At 39.8% G+C, this 17,342-nt stretch overlaps 2 protein-coding genes across 6 annotated transcripts in view; one reads left to right on the top strand and one right to left on the bottom strand.

Moving 5' to 3' along the window:
- IDUA (alpha-L-iduronidase) overlaps positions 1 to 17,342 on the bottom strand; it is a 46,794-nt gene that overhangs the window by 14,501 nt on the left and 14,951 nt on the right. The window lies entirely within an intron of this gene.
- Positions 1 to 17,342, top strand: part of SLC26A1 (solute carrier family 26 member 1) — a 39,695-nt gene that overhangs the window by 14,233 nt on the left and 8,120 nt on the right. Inside the window, exon 3 of one of the 3 annotated variants that reach the window (XM_038170759.2) lies at positions 6,917 to 6,999. The gene's annotated coding sequence lies outside the window, so the exon portion shown is untranslated. Of the gene's footprint in view, positions 1 to 6,916; positions 7,000 to 11,067; positions 11,282 to 15,640; positions 15,761 to 17,342 lie in introns of those variants that run through there. The other 2 variants (XM_038170758.2, XM_038170760.2) reach the window with 2 other exon arrangements.

Below are 17,342 nucleotides of genomic sequence, written 5' to 3'. Positions count from 1 at the left end.
CTTACCCTTTATAATGTTACTTTTCTGATGTGAAATGGATGTTTTTTTAATGACCTATACGTGATCACTAGCATTCGGGTTGCAGGGCTGCATGTCATGAGGTGTCTGAAGGCAGTGCTGACTGCCACTTGTGAGGCACAGCAGGGAGCTTGTAAGCTGGTATTAAATCCGGACTTTCTGCACGGTGAATACCGGCTCAAGTGTCAGGCTGTTACCACACATGACAGCAAATATAATTTCAAGACACTGATGACAAGATCAAAACTGATCAACACAGCTGTAAGAAACAACTGCAAGGAGGCATTTGATTTGACTTGCAAACCTTTACCAATGTGCAACCTCTATTTTTGCTTCCTTCTTCCTGATCTCTCTGCTCCTAAGTCATGGTTTCTAGACAGCCCTTTCTCTATTTATGAACAGGCAGAAGTATGTGTGCTCATCATTTCAGCTGAACGCTTGCCAGACTGGGATTGCTCACAGTTTGCTGTTGGCTATTTCTGATGTGGAGCAGCAATCACTGCCCTGTCTGTGCCTGGCTTTCAGAAGTTCCTCTCCTGTGCTTTTCAGGGAGACTTGCCAGGTAAGCCCTTCCTTTTCTTCAGCCACGAGAAGGAACTTCAGTTAAGCATTTTTACTGGCACCCTGGCAGCAATGCTGCTGTAAGTCCCACACCTGAGGCTGCTATACTCCAGAGCCTGCTCCTGCTGGTGAAGCTTCTGTCCGGCCTTTGCCATGGTCATGGTTCCAGGTCCATTTGCATGTGTTTCTCTTGTGTGTCTCATGTCACAGCTGTGCTATGCACACAAAGAGCAGTGATGAGTAAGGAGGGGGTCCTGCTTACTGCCACAAAGTCTCACGATTTTCTTTTTCGTGAAGATGGCTTGCTTTGTGGGCCATCCTTTGCTGAGTCAAAGGTTACAGGCCACTGTTAACAGCTTTCTGCAGCCTTTCCACATACTGGAGGAAGGGGGGGAATTATTAAGGGGTCAGCACCTTAGTTCACATGAAGATCTGCTTCAGCTAGCACAGCTGTGAATTCTGCTCCTTAGCCTGTGGCTGTGGTGCCCCTCCTGTGCTCAGCAGGTTGCATCTGCCTCTCTTCTGACCTGGGTTGATCCCATCCAGGGATATAGTAGCACACTCTAAAAAAATAGTGCACACACAGACATTGGACCAAATATCTTATCTACAGAGAAGAAAGCAAGAAAAATACAGGCAGGGAGTGTTTCTGTTCCAGGTAATCTTCAGTCAAGTATTGAATCTCTGATAACACGTCAAGGTAACTTTATCAAACTTTGATGTAGTGAACAAAATTCCCTGGAAAAGGAAACACTGTCTGACCCCCATCAGTAGACCACAGCCCTGTTTAGGAATTCAAAGGTAGCGTGTGGGGTGACCATCAGCAGAGGTCTTCTGCTGAAGAGAGCTTTGTCTAGCCTAGAATCGATGTGACCAGGGAGTATCAATGCATCACAGCGGGGCCTTTCTCATCCAGATATCCTCACTCAGCTCATGTAGCCTACCTTAGCCCTCCTTATGGACAGTTACCACACAACTCAGGTGTCACCTGAGATCATGTTACATACCCATATTCATCTGATAGATGCTTAGCTGGGTGCCAGACCATCATGTGGCCCGGTATGCTGGTTCATGCAGGCATACACTCTGGCCACGGTGCCAGGACGTGGCCTTTGGCTAGGTGACACAGCACGGTAATTCATTGCCACCTCTCAAGTGTAATCAACTGCTTTTTTTTAGGTGGCTAGCGTAAGGAGTACCCTTAGATACAGTGTGCCAAGGCTTTCTGCCTTTTCGATGTTCCTGATGCCATTTTAAGAGACCGTGTATTTTCAGAACAGAATTAACGCACATGGCGAGCAAAGTGTCCCTGTAACCTTGAGTCTTGCTTTCTGCAGATGAAAGGAGAACTGATTCTAGGGAATACTCACTGGAAAGGTGTAGGCACAGTCACTGATAAACTCTGTCAGTTCAACCTTTTGCTGCTACCAGCTTCTCCAGCAGGAACAGGCTTACTCCTTCAGCAAGGAAAGCAGTCTGTGAAGTGACAGTGAGTCACGTAAGCTGTGGGCACAGCATCTTCAAGATGAAGGTCAAGAGTTCTGGACAGGCTATGTCAGCGAGTTTATCTTTTTCCAGGAGGGCAGCTTGCTCCCCTCCAAGTCCTTCTTACAGCACAAAATAATCCTGCTTCCTTGTTTTTCACTTGACTTTTGGCAGCTATGAGGAGTGAAATGGAGACGGTTTAAAGTTCAGGCTGTTACAAAGACCTTGTTTGCTCCAAAACCACCGACTGTCTACTTGAGATCCTTGTTCTGCTGAGTACTTTAAAACCTTCTGACCTTAGAAGCAGGTCCTATGGGGCTGTGAGTAGTATGGAAATTATACCCCAGAGTATACGAAGGGCAGGGTATTTCATTAGCATTCACCTTTCCAGAGGCTGCCTTCTCAGCAGTTATTGCTCCAGGTTTCGTCAACATCAACCAAAAAAACTACTAAATTGATACCTCAGGTTTAAGCACAAGATCATTAATGAATAACTACGAAATCAGCAGGCTCCTGGGTTATTAATAAACAACACTCCCCTTCTGAACCCAGTGAGAAGCTGACAGTATGGTACTCATTCACATCAGAGCTGCTTCTACCATGCTCTTGCTCCACTTGCTCTAGCTTTTTACGGTCACCACAGGTATGGTAGTTGGCCCTCTTCTGTGAAGTCTTTGTATCCCAAAATGACCCTTTGCAGATTAATAAACACTGTGTCTTCGTCCCTAGTAGTCCCTGTGGAAAACAACCTGCGCTTTTCACAGGCTTTACGGATCAAAAAGCCTCGTTTAGGCAATTTTTCAGAGCTGCAAGATCAGATATTACTAAATAATAATAATATTACCAGCTAAAGAACTGGCATGTTTTACCCCTTCCAGCTTTATTTGTTAGCATTAATATCTCTTTTCGTTTGCTTCTCAGCGATATCATTTCTGCAAACAGGGACTGAAAATCTGCCTGCTTTGGTTAAGGCACAGCTTCTGCAGAGAGGCAGAACGCCAGAGACTTCAGCACACGCCGTGCCTCTCTCTGAGGGCAGAACTGGGCCTGTGCTGAGCGTAATTCACTCACCCTGTGGAGTGAATGAGTCAGCCCAGCAGCAAGGGGAGGGAGGATGCACTGCCAAACTACACAGCCAGGCAGCATCCAGCCCTTGCTGATGTCACAGCCTGTCACAGTTAATCCATCCACACAACCAACCAGCACGATACATGCACAAAATGAAGGACGGGTATGAATCTTTGTATTTTAGGAACAAACTGGCTTCATACATGCAAAACACAACATTTGCTAATTACTGGAAATCACGATCTCTTCTACAATCCAGCCAGGAGCTGTGCATTCAGCTGCATCTTTTTATTTTTAAAAGACATCAAAATTGTAATTCATTTTTGATTGAATTCATTCAAATTGAATTTCATTTACAGAGCATCCTAATTAATTTCTTTCCTCTTTGAAATCAGCATCATTCGATGTTTACCTTGCAAAGCAACTCACAGAATTATTGCTGTGATCTGGCTAAATCTCACTTGCACAGAAGTGCAAGCAAACAATGAATGCTCTCAAGCTGCTGTTAATTGTGGCCTATGATTTTCCATTTCTTACTCAGCCTGCTTTTGTGAGCACAGTCTCAGTCCTTCCTTCAGCAATGTGCGTGTTGGTTAGGGGGGAAGAGAGAGAGGCAGACAAAGCATCAGCAGCTTCCTGTGCCAAGGTGAGTTAGCTTGCTAGGAAAATATTGTTAGTCTGTTGTGTCTGTACCCCCCACCACCCCCTTTTAAAACAAATGTAAGATGTAAAACGAAAAACAGGCTACGAAAGTATAGAAATTTAGGCAACAGTGAAAGGCTTTTTGGTATCTGGCCTCTCCAGACATGTGAACATACCCTATCGGATTACCTAGGCATGGGTAATTTGGGATGTCGTGAGATCTTATTGTGATCTCTTGTTGAGATTTGCTGAGCATACATTCATTTGTGAAGGGAATTAATCAAATAATGATACGCAGAATCCAGTAGCAGGAATTGGTTTTTGGCTGATGCTTGACTACAAATGTAAAGGCACTTTGATCGGTAGGCTCAGCTACCTTGTAAACTGGGCGGCGAGAGCAGACCCTCCCTTCTGACCGGTTTTGATGTGTGGAAGTGATTTGCTCCTGCATAACACATGACTACAAGTGAAATGTTTGCTGTAGTTTTATGCTGTCGTTGCTGATGCCACTATAAATAAGCAAAATTTTGGAGAGCTGGGTAGGGAGACTAAATCCATAATGAATGTTAAAGGACGACTTTGCAAATGCACAAAAAAAGAAAAAAAAAAAAAAAGAGGAATGATGACCAAGTGCTAAAACTAGTTTGAGCCAAGCATGTAACTCCTTTTGGCATTGCCTGGGAAAGCTGTCGCTGAACTTTTCATTCCAAGTGGCAGCTGACTGTTCTCTGTACGTATCCAGCACTCTAACTCAAGCACTCGGTGTGATAATGCATCTTCATTGTAGGGAGTCTCCATGGCACATATCTGACTTACTGGTTTAATTACACGATACTGTTCTTGTTAATTCCTCATTTTCACGTCTTTATTTTCTGTTTGAGCTCCTTCTATTATTTTGCCTGTTAGCTTTATGTGCAAACATAGTCCAAAAGCGCGCGAATCCAACTGCACAGGACCTGGCTTATTTACTGTTGTGTGGTAGCTCAACAAGGTGTCAGAATGGTTGCACTCCCTGCTGCCAAATACGCAGTGAGAACTAAACTCAACAATGCTCTACACAGTCTGCTCTGTAAATCTGACAAGCACTCAGGCTGCTCAGAGGCTGGACTCATATGCTGCAGCTGGATCTGAAGTTTTGGACTAACACAGCATGCTGCATTTACCAGGTCTTCAGCTTTTTCTTCTCAAAAATTGTTTTCACTTGGTGATATCTGTAGGGAGGAACCTGTAATGGGAGAGCTAGCAAACAGCCAAAGAAAAGCAAAAACATGCATGTCACACTGAAAGTGTGAAGATATTCAGCTAGCCTTCTCAGCTGATGGACTTTTCTAGTGTCCAGCTGAAGTACAGATGGAAAGTGGTGTCTGACTAAGCCCAGCTGGATCTTTTCGCAGGACAGGTGTGCTTTCAGGTGTGTCTTTCTATGTTAATCCTTTTCTGCCCTTGTCTGTATGTCCGACTTGAATATATCGCTTACATGCAAAATACAAAATGGAAGGAATCTTCACTAAATGATTCTGAGTTCATTTCCGTATTAAATGATGTCAGTGAAAAGGCACAGTGAGTATGTCATCCACTGTCTTGCTCTTAATTTTTCAGAGTTTTTGTGGTGAGAGTTTTCTGAATACCTCAGAACTGTCAAATAAGCACTATAACCCAAACTGGAAAGAGCAGCTCTTTAAATGGCAGGTGTGTCACCTCCTGGCTCTTGAATGCAAAAATGTCTTACAATTAAGCCGAGAAAACCAATTAATTGAATTTATAGGCAGTTTTCAATGAAATACAAACCTATAGCTCTCTGCAAACTTGAGCCGATAATTCTATTCTGAACCTGGTTTTGGGACTACAATTTAGGCTCATGATATAAGATTGAATATGGCAGCAAAAGTTCTTCCACTCCACAGTCTTCTTTAGTTCATGTATATCCCTTCCTTCTTCTTTCTTTCCCCACCCCAAACAACTTCCACTACTATGGAAAATCTCTCCCTTTTCAATTTAAAAGTAAATTATCTCGTGCACTTATGAAACATTAAAATTTAGCTTGCATTGCAGTAAGAAATACTCTATTCCCTTTGCACACAGAAAAAAAGGTTTTGAATATCCAGTTAAGATTGCACATGAATGCAAGGAACAGTCGAAGAAGTTTCAGTGTTCCTCATAGACTATCTTTGCTATAGTAAATTTCCCCCAAAGATTTGCAAGTATCACTACTAAAGTTCATTTTGAACTGATGAATAAGCAGGCTTCAGTTCCACAGTTCTGTCTGCTTAGGGATGAAAATGTCAAAAGAACAGGACACCATGGGACAAAGCTACTAACTCTGACTACCGTGAGCCCTCTGATTACTGAAATTCAGTAATGACAGCGTCCAGTCTGGGGTACATCTTTTTTATAGGAGAGATTTCATTGCTTTAGAGAAGCTGAATCCTTGGAAAGGTTGAAGTTTTTTTTTGTTGTTCTCAATGGAACTAACAAAATCTTTGAAAGTAATTTTCAGACATTAAGGCAGACTCTTGACAATTATTACTAAGGATAGCAATTCTGGGAACCTGATGAAAAAAAAACAACAACACTTTTTTATTTTTTTTACTAGACAGACAAGCTCAGGCATTTTATGCTTAAGGGTACCTAAAGGTATGTAAATTCCTCTTAGACATAAGATTTATTAGTCAAGCCCCCTCCATGATGACGTATATTAATGAAAATATTTTTTCAGTGGACACATCTATGTTAATTACCATGGACAGCTCACCACTGTGCATGTATGAGGGACACTACCTTACCTTAATTCCATTTAACACATCACTGTCTTTTTTTATTATTATTATTTTTTATGTCAAGTAAGTATAGAGAACGCCTGCAAATGTTAAAGTCATGACTGTACTTCCATTCAGTCTCCATGCAGTGCAACTGGCTCTATTAAAACAGAATAGCAGAGACGAGTAAGAAGGTAGAGATTAACGGCCCCTGTACTTTAATGATTTTAAGCTTATCTTCTTCTACCTGTAATTACACTCATGGGACAAAGATTTTTCCCAGTGCTACTATTTATTTATGTTATCTCACTGTAAACACCACTGGAGTAATATAATTGGACAGACTCAATCTATATTATGACAGAATTTCTAATCTACTCCTTTAGAAAGCTGTGCTCCTGAGGAACTGTGCTACTGTGTGCTGATAAGAAATCTGTTGTGGAGCTACCACAGCTACTTCGTGCCTTTGGTAAGTGCTATGCAATTGGTTCTATGCTTGTAGTATGAAGAATGCATATTAAAGGGTGGTCTTACTCATTTTTATATAGATACAAGTTTGCAATGATTTTTTCCTGATCTCAGAATTTCTCCTGCCAGCAGGGACTACAGAAAATTAAAAAACAAAATCAAGAAAACTAACTAATAACATCTTTCCACTCGCACATACACGGAATTTTCAGCGGTATTGGAGACTTGCCACAGCTAGAGAAGGAGCGTTAGGAGTAGCATGTAAGGGCTTTTAAAAGAGCTGAAAAAAACATACTTGTGCTTTTCCCAGGTGATGCTGGCAGGAATATGAAGGAAGGGTTAGTGATTTTCTTTTAACAAACTCTATGCTGTTGGAAGGGTTTAGGCAGTGGTCCTTGAATTTTCTCTCTGGTGGACACGTCGTAGACTTGGTGGCTTTCCCAACACTGGTGCAAGACCTGAAACTCATCCTGGTATACTGGTAGTTATGGGTGTTGCATGTGAGTAGAGGAAGAGGGTGGAAGCTAATAGAGAGATGTAGAAGGGTTTTCTACACGTTGTTCTGAACTTAACTCCTGTTATGTGTTCGTCAAAGAGTCCACCTGTTTTTGACATTATTGTTCCATTCACCTGTTTCTCCCTAATTCTGCTTTTTTAGAGCACTGGAATAACAAAATTATAACTTTGGAAGTGTTGGAGGGCACTGATGAGGACTTTGCAGCAAATGCTTGTTTTTAGTGTTCTCATCTTTCATATAAAATTGCTACCAAGTGCCTACAGCTACTTTGACTGATTTCTAGGCCTAATTTTGAATGCTATACTACATTCTTTAACCCTGAACTGTGAGGAGAACATTCTTGGCATTTTATTGTATTTACCATTGATCATAGTCTGAAGACAAAACTTGATGTTGTTATTCTTGAATGCTCAGGGAATCTGTAGTCTATCCTTCACTGAGATGTTTCAGTGCTACATTTAAATGTTCTTTTCTTCGATTGCTGTTGGGCCACCAGGGGAGCTCACAGACAGCATCTGCAGATCCAGGCACTTTGCAAATGTTTGTAGTTCCATCAGTAAATCCTGACTCCTGCTACTGTTTCTCTTCAGACATTAAAACCAACATAACTCATGATACTTCATATTACATCCATGGACCTACAAACAAATTACTTTGTTTTTTTAGCTAACTACATTTGTATGTGTATTCAAAATGCACTCAGTACTAGATTATCATTTGAATGTGGCATGATTTTCTGAAAAACTAAAATAGTTATTATATGCTATGACTTAAAAAGCTCAAGGAAGTGTTCAAATTAAAGCTCTTTAGAGAAATGCTTCCTATTTCAAAGCAGTGAAATATCATTTCAACCTCACACCAGTCTGAACACGTCATTTCCTTCCAAAATTACAAGTTTAAAACAGTGGTTTGGAAAAAAATGCAGGAAAAAAAAACAAAGCAAAACACCACCACAACAGACATTAATTCATCACAAGTGCAGTGGGAAGTCTTCCTTTCTGCTTTTCTGATTTCAGCAGTTTCCTTCACTCTGCTGAGCCATTCCTGTGATGGTAGTGTTAATGTATAGTTTCTGAACACAACTGTTCAGTTTCCTCGTGCATTCTGGATGACATGACTGACCATGGAGTACACCAAGTCTCTTTTTCTTAGCAGCTGTCCTTGCAGTATTCAGTGAGTTTAAGTGCTGTTTTAAATTATATTTGGAGAAAAAAGGGCTATGTCTGGAACATATAACCATTTTGAAGGTCAGCAAACAGACACTACTTTAGCCAGGTTTGTTTCAGTGCCAGGACAAGGGGCAGTGGGCACACACTGGAGCACAGGAGGTTCCCTCTGAACACCAGGCAGCACTTCTGTGCTGTGCAGGTGCTGAGCACTGGCACAGGATGCCCAGAGAGATTGTGGACTCTCCTTGGAGATCTTCAAAAGCTGCTTGAACATGGTCCTGGGCAGAAGGCTCTAGGTGGCCCTGCTTACACAGGGAGGTTGGAGCAGATGACCTCCAAAGGTCCCTTCCAACTTCAGCTACTTTGTGAAAACTAAAAAGTGTTTGGCTAAGCAGCACAAGACATCTAAATGAGGAAAACAGTTCCAATATAAGGGAACTGAATGAGTTCTGCAGTCCTAACACCATCCTGATAACAATCAGTAGACTAAATGTCAAACTAGACAACTTCAAAAACCGCTAAGAACACAACTTAGCCCCAGAAGGTGCATTTGGTCTCGTGTTTCTATCTCAGCTTTTAGAAAAACTAACCTAAAGTAAATTGAAGCAGCACTGACTTGCTTTGTGGATTGCACCAGCCATAATGAAGGAAAATAAATAATACTCCATCATATTAAAATCAGAATCACAAATTGGAATACTTAGTAATACGTTTCCATAAATTGTTCTTTTCAAAACACGATTGAAAGAACTGTTAGGCACATCGCCTGACCAGGTGAGCACAATGGTATAAAGGTAAATTGTATACTAATTAGGGTCCTAAGGGCATTTTAATTCATACAGATATTAATTAGGCTTAAGGGTTTTGTTTGTTTGTTTGTTTTTTCTTAATTCACTGAATTTATGATCTTCAAGCACGCAAAAAGTAGAACAAGGTTATTTCATTTGCACTATGTACTTCTGAGAATTTTACATTATTGATTTTAGCCCAATAAACAAGCATTTGTAAGATTCCCTATATGAGTAATTTAACAGTTAATTATGCTTTTAAGTATACAATTAGGTAACCAGATATGAATTGTATGTAACAGTGCTGTGAATTTCCTGAAACATTCTTCTTTCCTCACGTAAATGTGCCAAAAAAGTCGAATGTATTTTATCTCTTTATAACTTTTTTTTTTTTCCTGAGTGCCATCAGGTAGATTTTGCTTTTAGCCTTTCACTGTTCTTAATCCAGTTAATATTAGGCACCTGTACATAAGCAAAAAAAGTAAGTCAGGCCTACAGGATAGCTGGGGAGGGACTCTAGGAAAAGAGATAACGACTTTAACCTAAAAGTGGGTAGATTTAGATTACATTTTAGGTGGAAATTCTTTACTCAGAGTGGTGAGGCACTGGAACAGGTTGCCCAGAGAAGCTTTGTTCCCTTCTCGTGTTGGAGTTGTGACTTCCCATTTCCTTCATTTTAATATTTCCTTTTCACTCTTAAAGAACAGCAAACAACTTCTTGTGCCAGGATAAAATACTTTTTTTTGGAATCTAGCCTTCTGTAGACATATTTGTGCATTGTACCTCTGCAACCACTTCCTCTTCTGGCAGGGAAAGAAAAAGTATTTTTGCCTGTATGGCAACACAACCTTTTCCGGGCCTTGCACCTCCCATCTCAGATTCTTACTGCATGCAAATGTTCCTGTTCTGTCTTGGCTGCGAAACATACACATCTCCTTGTCCTTTAGCTTGTAGCCCAAGACAATTTGCCTGATAAGAATTCTGGGAATTCAGTGGCCCAGAACAGGATCAGAAACTGAATGCAAGTTCCTGTGAGTCATGGCCTTTTGCCCAGCCTGTTAAGCTACACTGCCTGGTAACCATTAAATATTAATTATCACCTTTGCTGGGAGATGCATAATTATTGGTCATTTGGATAGGTCTCCACCAACAACGAGCTAAGGTAGGAGGGGGGACTTGGTCATTTATATATCTTACAAAGAATGAGCAGGAAGACAGTCTATGTCCCACTGACCCGGCTACGTTTTACAGTCTTTAGTTTACACAGAAATAACAGAGATCTTGTGATCTGAAAGCGCTGACATGTAGGAATGGAACTCTGACCTCCAGCAGTCCTGTCCCCTGCAAAGAACAGAAGAGCACTTACTCCAGCCCGTGAAATGCACAAATCTTAGGCAAGACTGCAGTTCAATTCTTGCACCACGAATATGTAAAATTAAAGGTAATGCTATATAGGGAGATATAAAGAAGAGTAAATCTTGTATAAAAAACAGCTTCAAAGGTCAAAGATGTGCTGTCCTGAACTAAGCATAATTTTTGGATCAGCATTAGTTAATTAATAATCTTATGTATTATTTAAACTCATATAGTCAGTGAGTGCTGCATAAATATCCAAGTTTTCAGAGGAGTACAAGTGACAACACACTACCAAGCAGAGAGCTTAAGATTCTCTAACTACCAATTCTTCCCTTGAAGAATACCTAGTTAATTATTATCATTCATGCAAATAGAGCAAAGCCAGACTGACGACTTTCATTCATTCGAACATGCAAAAACAGAGGTGAACATTCCTGTCACAAAGCTATCCAGGTAAGAGATTTGCCTCCCCTCCCACACCTCTGAACTCAGGATTTGTTTGTTCTTTGCCTGTTTGCCTGTGGCACCTTTGAAAGGTGCCAAACTGCCTCTTTCCAGTTATTTTCCAACAACTGGTGCTGTTTTGCAAGTTTTGCCTTTATTTTGTGCTTCAAAAATTTTGCTTAGAAGGTTGCTACTGGGCCGAAGTTTTTAAAACACATAGTCTGCAACTGCAGCAAAAGTAATCTTTCCTACTAACCTGGTCTTAGAGTTTAAGATAAGGCATTTGGCTTGTTTTTATCTGTACTTATGAAGTACTACATGAGTTTTATCTGTTTCTCAGTGTTATTATTAAAACTGAACATTTTCAAAGTGATTAAATATGAGAGAGAGAGACAAAAAGTATTGTCCTTATTGCTTGTACTAAACCTGAGATAAACCCTGAAAGTATCAGGGGAAAAAACAAAACAAAACAAAACAAAACAAAAACCAAGAATGATATACCTATTTATTTTTTTCTACAGCAGTTTAAAGTGGCTACACAGCCATGGAACAGGCATCCAGCAAAAGCACAGGGCAGCAAAACACAGTTTACTGTTTAGCACTGCGACTGATGACTAAGGTCTTGGAGAGCCGTCTTGAAAGACATTTTAAAAAAGCAGACTTTCACCTTGTACCAGCAACCTTTCCAAGGCAAGAAGCCTGATTTTTAGGAATGTTCTTTGGTCCTGCAGAAAATGTTTCTTTGGCAGTCATGCCCTAAGACTCCCCAGAAAAAATAACATAGTCTTGCCTTCAAGTGCCTGCCTGTGTGTTGACCAGCATGTTCTGGAGCCTCTGAGCAAAAACAGTCCCCAGAGAACTACCTGATCATTTATTTACATGGTCTGATCATTCCCACAGTGATCTGATGGGCCTTCCTTAACAACAGCTGCTGGCTGAATGTATGATTTCTCTTTCAGCCTGCCTATATCACCTCTGGGACTGTTACCTGCCAGTGGCAGTCTTCTTACTCACTGGGACACTGGACTGAGAATCCTCTGGGGAAATACGAATTGAATCAAAGACAATCATAAATCTGTCACTATTTCTTAAGCTGAACCAAGTGCATTTGAAAAGGAGCTTAATTTGCCTTGGAAATATTAGTTTTACAGCTAGAAGTAAAAGCTGTGGTTGAGATTTCAGTTAGAAATACGTAACTCTGAAAGACTGATTGACTCTCAGAATAACTCCTTAGCATGAGCAGCATTAGTCTTTAAGTCTGTTAGACTAACACTATTAGACAAATACTCTGACTTCCCTGACTCAGTAAACTGTAATATTTTTTCCTCTTCAATTTCAGATGAGCATAATGTTGAAAAAAGAGAAAATGCTTTTAAGCTACATTATTTTGCCCAGATAATCAAAATATACTGAGCTCATCTAGTTTCACCTGATTTTCCTCAAAAGCACTCCAACATTCTGTCTACAGCCTGAAAGTTTGCTAGGCCAGTGCTTAAATAAATGGATTTGGTTGCTGGAACCTTGCTTAAGTTTGCTTCCAGGTACATTTGGCTCCTGGCGATCTAAAGCTGAAAGCATAATTGCTTATGCAAGACAGAGAAACATTCATTTCACCTTTTCTATTTTGTTGCTTGATCCTTTCTAAAACTCACCTCATCGACATTTCCAAGTAATTCTGCACAGTAAGATTAATAAATCAAAGCAGTAGGTGCCAAAGTAGTATTATACTATAAGCAATTCAGTTTTTTTTTCTTCAGACTACTCCAGTCCTGCAAACTAATCGTCTTCACCACATCTATTCAAATCTACCCGAAGAACCAATTTCTGGCTTAGGCTTTTGTGTCACCATAAAGGGTCAGAATGCACTGGGGAAGAGCTTCTGGGTATTTTCCTTTGAAAAAAGTCTGGTTTGCATGCATAGCACTCCTCTCTATTTTGAATCTATGCACAGTAAATGAGCCCATTAGATATTTTTTTTCAAAAATGTGTTAATGCTTAAAAGAAGAACAGTAATGTAGTCATAGCCATTAGAGATCAAGAGAGGCTTCTTACAGGCAGAAAAGGTTGCTGATATGAAAGGCAAGTAAGTAACATGAACAGTTTAGCTCAACACCCACAGGTGTTTTAAATCAAATGCTCAGCTTAACTGAGGTGTCTCATTTTTTTTTTGTGATTTGTGCAACAAAAATTTAATGAAATTTCAGGTCATAAACGCAAACCTTGCTCTACCCACATTACTTTTTAGCTGACTTTTCATAATTCAAACACTGAAAAAACTTCAAGCACTTGGCTCACACTGTATGAAGGGTTCCATCCCACCTTACACTTGCAATCACTATTACAGCAAGACAGGAGTGATGCTAGCACAAAGCTGTAATACACAGTCTGATTTCTGTCCCCAAAATAGCATTTCTGAGATCTCCTTAGCATAGAAAGGCAGGCTTATCCTACTTTTCCCTCTTATGCTTTTCAGATACAAAGCTTCAGATTTTTTGACGGAGACAAAAGGATGCATCAGGACATTTTTTTTTTTTTTTGCTTGTGCTGTTTTGCAGAAAACAACTCAGCCAGGAAGAATAGTTACATGTGTCCCAGCAGGGACTGCCTGTTGGGGAATCTGCCAAGAGAATTCCCATTGAACATGTTGTGATGAATGTTTTCTCCCATGGAGAGAGCTTTTGTCAGTTCTATGGCATGGTGAAAAGACAGGAAGAAAGGGGGGACTAAGGCCAGCTGGAAAACTGGTAGTTTGTTTGGCTTGAATTGTTCCTTGCTTTCTGTCACTATTTCTCCAGATGAACCAAGTCATTGAATTTAACCTGATCAAATAAGTGGTTAAGGGCTCAAACTGAAAAAAATATGCTTTCTACTCACATGCTCATGGACAATGTGAAAAAACTTAGCCTTTAATATTCCAAACATCAAAATGCAATTAAAAATAACCCAGACTACTTCTCATTGTAATGATATGGATGGCACATTTGTGTGTGCATGTAGCTTTCACCATGATTAAACAGTTGAGGATGTCCCAGTATCAAAGTCAAATACTGTATGGTAGACATGTTCTGTGCTATATGTTGCTTCATCTGTGTGTTCCTACTATGAACAGATCTTTTAGCAAGTGATGGGAAACCTCCACTTGAATAAATGGCAAATACTGTGCTCTGTAAAGTTCTGAGGTATGAGGGGAAGCTGGAAATGTGTTATCCCTGTTCCTACATACCAATGAGCATGGGCAGAGGTGAAAATGGGTCAGCTTGGCAAAACAGTAGAGAAATCTGTTCAATGACAGCCTGAGGGTTCCTGAATACTGCCTGTGTGCTACCACTGTGGCAGGACAGCATGGTATATCAGCACCAGAATCAGCAGGACAGAGTCTACTCATGTGCACAAGAAAAGGCAGATTTGCTCTTCACCCTCCTGTCTTTGGAGGTGGCAAGAGCATTGGAAGCTCCCAGCTCCCTGCCAGGCTGCACAAAGGTATGGGTGATAGCACAGAGCCACAATGGAATTTTCCTTCATTTCCTTCTGGTGAAGCAACTAAATTATTACTGAGCTACAGGCAACACAGTCTAAAAATTCTTGGTTTACTCAGCTGAAAAATGTTTTGCTGGGAACAACGTCCCCTCTATTATTTGCTGTGGATTTATTATGTTGTTCTAAAACGTCAATTAAGCTGTAAACATTGACAGTACCTGCCAAAAATGGAAACCAATAATATCTCATTGTAGAGCTGAGTACTTTACAGCTAGCATGTTCATTTGTCATAGAATTCGGAAAATGTATCTAGACGAAGAAATTGTTATTTACAAGAAGGAAGCCCTTATTTTCAGGAGGAAAAAAAAATGAAGAAAAGCACCTCCTGTCAGCATTTGTCTGTGTTTCACCTTGAGCACATTCTTCCATCAGAAAGGGTTTTTGACCTTTGGCTAAAATGCATCAAAACTGCTGAAAAAATATATATGTTATCAAACTAGCTTTTTTTCTTAGCTTTTACGACAACTACCATTCTGATTATGCAGCAGCCCAGATACCATACACATTATTCAGTACATCCCAGACATATTACAAAATTATCACTCATATACAAGATCTCTTAACAGATTTTCTAGAGAAATTATATTCTTATATATTAAAAAATACCATCAACCCTCAGGATCAAGCGTCACAGATTATGCATATGTATTATTATTTTAATATAAATTTATTTGTAAGTAAATTGCTTGAATTTAGAGAAAGGCAGGCAGCATCTGTACAATTAAATACCTAAGCCTATAGTAGAGAAGCCAATTAAATCTTTTTTTTGTGTAGCCTATCAAAAGCAACCATTGGATATTGAACCGCCCACTGGCTTGTAACTATGTAAAACAAGGCCACTACATTTATTTCTTGGCTGTCTGAATTCATTTGGCTGTAAAGAAGTAGGTGGCATTTAAATAGGACTTGCTGTCCTCAAGTACAAGCCTCTCGTTCTCTGAGCTAATTTAGGTAAGACAGGAAATGTTTGTTTTTTGCATCTTAAAAAAATGAACGTCTTTATCACAGTTTCTAGCATATAGTATTTGGTAAGCTTTAATCATATGCTCTGAAGGTTTTTTTTTGGTTCTGTAACTTCTTTCTTTTCTCTCACCTTTGCATTCTAACAGAGGCTAGATCCAACCTATTTGCGGTCCAGGCACGTCTTGCCTAGCATAACTCTCAGTACATTAGAGTCCACAGTAAGTTTGACAATACAAGTAAAAATAGCCATCAATCTTCCTAAATAATTACATTAAAATTATAATTAGCTTTCCTTTATGAGGGAAAGAAACTGTAACAAAGAAACGTACACAGTGGGAGTTAAAAAACATTTAATGTAATTGGGATGGATAGGAATCTACTAATATTTTAAAATGTATTTACACTACTAGGCAGGCCATTAAAAGTTTGGACAATCAGTCCACGCATCTCCAACAAGAATCTCTTCTCTGCCTTATACTGTATTATGATTTACATACCTGAAGCATTTAAGCACTCTGTTTCAAGCTGAAGTTAAACTCTGGACGGCCTCAGAAATTACATTATGTATTTGAAACAATACTTGGGACATTTTTGAAGATTTTTGCTGTAGCTACATACACATAGTTAAGAATTGTTTTTTTTTTCAATTTGCTGACAGAAGGGATCTGTTAAAATCTAGAAAAAAGTTCATAAGCAGGATAGACAACCTAAGGAGACAGGAAATACTTTATAATGAGCTTGTTCCTTTAGGGGTGCCCATCACATTACACACTTACAGACTGTTGGCAATGTATTCCTTTGTTTATCAACCATATTCCTAGTTGGGCTCATAAGCTTATTGAGCTTTCTCACCACACTTTAGCTGAATGTTACCAACCACAAATACATTTAAATATTCTTCCGAAGAACAACAACAAAAAAGTATGAAGTTTACCCAGGGAAAGATGACTCACATCACTGTAGTCTAAACTTAATTGTTAACATCATTAAAATGTATCAAAAGAATGCTATGCCAGTGAGTGACTTCAAGTTTGAGGAAACTGAGGAGTATGGCTTCTGTCTCTAGATGCTGAAGGAGTTAAAAAACAGCTTCAGCTTTTGGGTTAACACAAGCTTTGACATTTTATTGTAATGTCATACCTGGCATCAAAAAGCTTTGTCATCATAGCTATTCAGTAAGTTTTTCCACCATTTCTCTTAACTGAGACACAACTTGCACCACAGAAGAACCTGTCAAACCTCAAACTTATACTTTTGCTGGTAGCAGCTTTACAGGTTATTGTCTATATTGGTGGTTTTGCTTCATGATTTTTTTTTCACACTCTCTTCACAACCATGCCAGCAAAGATTCTGAACAGCGGTTTCAGAACAAGTCTGAAAATATGTTAATTAGAGTCGTCAAAAAGATAAGATTTATATTATCAAAAATAAAAGCATTTCCATTGTCACTTCTGCAGAACTTAGGGGACTTCCACTTCACTGTGATGTGCAGGTGAATTCTGTTACCTGGACATGTGAATTGAGAGCTTTTAATAGCAGTGATGGTGTATCTGGAATTCCAAAGACACAA

Source organism: Anas platyrhynchos, chromosome Z (genome assembly GCF_047663525.1).
Source record: "Anas platyrhynchos isolate ZD024472 breed Pekin duck chromosome Z, IASCAAS_PekinDuck_T2T, whole genome shotgun sequence".
Classification (NCBI taxonomy): domain Eukaryota; kingdom Metazoa; phylum Chordata; class Aves; order Anseriformes; family Anatidae; genus Anas; species Anas platyrhynchos.
Note: the sequence above shows the minus strand (reverse complement) of the source record. Positions and strands in the feature narration are given on the sequence as shown.